A 4,534-nucleotide genomic window follows, 5' to 3' on the forward strand; every position below is an offset into this window, starting at 1 on the left:
TGATGAGTTCCTTGTGTCTTCCCCTAGGAAGGGATGAGATTGGAGGAGGGAGAGGCAAGAACAGCTGGCTGGATTTTTCACCTCAAAGAGAAGTCACAGAGTAAACCTTCCCCAGCTGCTCCCAGCCAAGGAGGAAGAGATTTAACTCCAAGATTTTGGTGGCAAAAGATTTTCCCCTTGAGGCCAGATTTTCAGGGACCTTCAACAAAAGCTGTGCCTGGGCTTTGGCAGCTGTGTGGCATGTCCTTGCGTTAGCCACCATTCACAGAGCACAAACCATGTGTGTGCGAGGCGTGTGACATCCCATCCAAATCCTCCCAACAATCCTACCTTCAGAGGGTCACTGTCCATCTTTATAAGGCTCAGAGAGGTTCAGCAACTCGCCTCCGGTCAGCTAGTCAATGCTAGAGCTGGAAAGTGAGGGCAGGAGCTAGCTTTTCCCGCCCCTCCACCCAAAAGGCCTAGCACAGTGCCCCGGAGCCCAGTAGCCGCTCCAGAGAATGGGCTCCCCGTCCCCTGTTCCCTGCTTAGGAGCTGGGAGGCTCTGCAGTCCACGCCCTCCACACACAGCCACTCACAAGCTGGGCTGCAGGCCTCCACACTCTGCCCTGCTGCGCTGGGTGCCGCCCATCCTCCGCTTCTCAGCAGCCGCCAGCCACAGGTGCTGCCAATACTTTTCCTTCTCAGCCCTGGGTCCCAGCACCACATCATCCTCCAGCATCCTGGGGCATCTTCTGAGAACCAACAGTGTGAAGAGGGTACCCCACTCTGGGCTCAAAGACGGCCCCCTCTACCTTCCCCATGTGCTGCTGGTGGACACCTTGGAAGCCCAGGAACGTGGACACTGCTGACAGCCAGAGCTCCGAGAAGAGGCATTTGTCTGCCACTGGCTCAGAGTTTCTGTCTTTCTTGTGTTCGCAGTGCCATCGTCGATGCTAGATGCTTTGGGGGTTTGCTAGAGAAAGTGCAGTCCAGAGAAACCATGCTGCGTTCTTTTGTTCTTGCCACCGTTCGCATGGTGCCCTGACCGTGTTCTCTCCTGTCCTCCCTATGGGGCCGAGTCCTTGCATGTTTCTGTAAACAAGCACCAGCTTGAGTCTATTGCAGGTCTCAGCCCACAGCTCGTGGGCCACATCCAGCTTGCCACTTCGTTTTGAGCAACCATTGGCTGAAGGATGGTATCTGCATTTTCCAGTGATTGGCTGGGGGGGTGAGAAGGGAATCAGAAGAAAAATAGTTATTTGTAATACATGGAAACTATCTGAAATTCAAAGTCGTGTTGATAAAGTTTTATTGGAACACAGCCACACTCATTTGCATACTGTACAAGAAGCAACTGTAACAGAGACCATAGGGGCTGCAATGCCTGAGTTCTCTGCGGTCTGGCCCTTGTTAGCCCAGGTCTGTACCATGTGACTTACCTCTTACAGCAACTCTGAAGCCCATTCGACACCTTCTTTCCTAACCCACTTCTCCACCCCACCCGACATACCCGTGGAGTTCTGAGTTCAGCCCTGCCACAGGGCACGGCATCCTGACAGGACACTGATGGGCCCAGACCTTTGTCCAATCCCTGCCAGCAGTGAGAAGGGCCCGGCCAGGGGGTGCGAGCTCAGAACTTAGGCTGCCTGGGTACAGATCCTGGCTTCTCCCTGGCCCTCCCTCAAGTCCCTCCCTGCAGCCAGGGACGGGCAGTGCCCACAGCACCAGGCTGACGTGAGGATCAGGTCAAAGGATTCGGGTACCAAGCTTACCACAGTGCCCGTCCAGTGGTAAACGTTCGGTACGTGGGAAGCTGCTGATGGGCTGAGCAGACAAGACCGTGTTCCCAAAGCCTTTTTCAGAAACATTCCTGGGGTGTGCCCCTGTGTCATTTCTCCAGTCCGACTAGCCACTTTCCCTTTCTTCCCTCCTGCCATCCAATGCCTGTCTTTTCCCGTAGTATCAACAGCTTCACACGGGCCTTCATTTTTACTTAAAATGTCTTGCGATTCAATTCTCCCGACTGTAAAATGGGCACGATATTTCCTCTGAATCTGCCTGACAGAACAGCTGAGCCGGTGGAACAGGGAGAGGGTCTGGAGAATCGATTTGGAAATGACCTATGCGGATGTCTCTACTGACGCTTCCTACCTTGGAAGCAAGGAAACTTGTATTCTGAGTTGAAGAATGTCTCCCCAAAGACACATTCAGGTCCCAAGCCTCAGCATGAGTGTGACCTTATTTGGAAAGTGGGTCTTTGTGGATATAATCAGGTTAAAGATGAATTCATGCAAGTTTACGCTGGCTTCTTGACTAGTGTCCTTACAAGAAGAAAATGTGGACACAGAGACAGAAAAATGCCATATGCCAAGGGAGGAAGCGACTGGAGGGATGCAGCTGTAAACCAAAGAATGCCAAGGAATGCCAGGGAATGCCAGCAACCATCACAAACCAGAAAGAGACAAGGAAGAATTCTTCCTTGGAGCCTTCAGAGAGAGCACAGCCCTGCGATTTCACACTTGTGCTTCCAGCACTGTGCAAGTCAATTTGTGTTGTCCTCAGCACCCGAGTTTGTGGCTCTTCGTCACGGCAGCTCCACAGAGCAAGGGAGCTGGCACCCGTGAAGCACCCAGGGCACACGGCGGCACACATGCCGTTCTCTCTGACGAGACCACCTCCCGACCGGGTTCCCCATCACACCGCCCCCCACCACTCTCCACCACCAGCCCACTCGGGCCATATTTTCCTTCCCCTCAGTGCTGTGTCTGTCACACTGTGGCTGGCATGACAGACACAAGGCAGCCCAGTGCACCAGGACCTCAGCATGGCAGACGCCTGGTGGCACGGCTGCTGAAGTCACTGGGCCCCGTGCCCACGATCGTGCGTGTGCAAGGTCTTCCTCACTGGGGCCCTTGTTTAGTCGCAAAGGAGAGAAATGGAAAAGAGCCGTTCCAGTTAGGGCCGAGCTTCCGCGTGGTGCACCTATCTCATCATGCCCTGATGAAACCCCAAAATTGCCTCGCATGTCTCCAGGGCCCAGTTCAACTGGGATTCATGAAACCCAGACCCAAATGAAGGAGACTTAGTCCTTTAAAAAATAATAATAAATAAATAAACAAACAAACAAATAAATACATGAAAGTCTCCACCCACTTCCTCTTGGCATGCCTGCCCACTTCCCTGCTTATGCTATTCTGTTCCTTTCTCTGAGAAGGTCCCTCCCCAGGCCCAGATTAATCCAGCTCAAATGCCACCACCTCCATGAAGCTTTCCAGGATCCACTCCAATTAGAGCCATCTCATGGGCGTGTGACCTGTGCAGTCACACAGGCCCCTGAATTCAGAAGGATCTGTGCTTGGGTTAAAGCTCTGCTGCCTCCATCTTGAACTTCTTAATCCATTTTGTGTTTTCATTTTGCACTGGACCTCAAACACTATGTGGCCGGGCCTGACTCCGGCCTTCTGCAGCCCACTAGACGGAGTGATCCCTCCTCCCTCTAGACCCCCACAGCACTCTGCTTCCTGGTAAATCTCTTCGTTTTTCACTCCAGGAAAGGTTCACAAGAACCAGTTAGGGAGTCAGGCACTGTTCTAGGCAATGAAGATCCAGCCAGGGTGGGTCTTTACTTGCAGCTGGAGAAGCAAATAGGCCAGGCCCAGGTCCTGCTCTTTCAGAGTTGACAGTCCAGCCTGAGGAAGACACGAAAGACAAACTCAATGCAATAAGGGAAGATTCAAAACCCCCTTGCTTTCTTGAAGTAATCACCGATTTCTACCTGTATGTTAATTTCTATACACTTGTCACTCCTCCATAGCTAATAATATTTCAGTAAAATATTAAAATAAGGATCAAAATCCCTAAATTGGCCTGTGGGGCCTGACCCCTCCACACCCTCTGCCATATTCTCTCGTCTCTGGGTCTTTCTGGACCTGCAAGGGCGGCTGTAACAGACACATATTTTCTCACAGTTCTAAAGGCTGGAAGGCCAAGATCAAGGTGTCAGCAGGCTTGGTTTCTCCGAAGGCCCATCTACTTGGCTTGTAAATTGATGTCTTTTCTCTGAGTCCTCACGTGGTCTTTGCAATATGCATGTACATCCCTGGTGTCTCTTCTTATAAGGACACCGTCCTATGTGATCAAGGCCCCACCCTTATACCGTGACTCATTTAACCTTAGTCACCTCCTTAAGGCCCAGTCTGCAAATACAATCACATTGGTGGTTAGAGCTTCATGATATGAATGGGGGGGTGGGTTCTATTAAGCTTACAACTCACTTATCAGAGGCTTTTGTACCTTCATTTTCCTCTGCTTAAAATGCCCTTTATTTCATAAACTCCTGTGCATCTTCTGGGTCTCAGAGCTAGTACCACTGCCTCCCAGAAACCTTCCTGAATTGCCCTGAATCTCTCTCCACATCTCACCCACCACAGCACCCCAACCACACTTCACCTGGATGTGTAATGAAGCCATGTGCTCCTCCTCCAGCAGTCTGGGGGCCCTGCTGTGAGTTAGGGGTTCATGGCACCTCCTCCAGCAGTCTGGGGGCCCTGCT

Source organism: Artibeus jamaicensis, unplaced genomic scaffold (assembly GCF_021234435.1).
Source record: "Artibeus jamaicensis isolate MK-2021 breed Jamaican fruit bat unplaced genomic scaffold, CSHL_Jam_final scaffold_916, whole genome shotgun sequence".
In the NCBI taxonomy this organism is placed as follows: domain Eukaryota; kingdom Metazoa; phylum Chordata; class Mammalia; order Chiroptera; family Phyllostomidae; genus Artibeus; species Artibeus jamaicensis.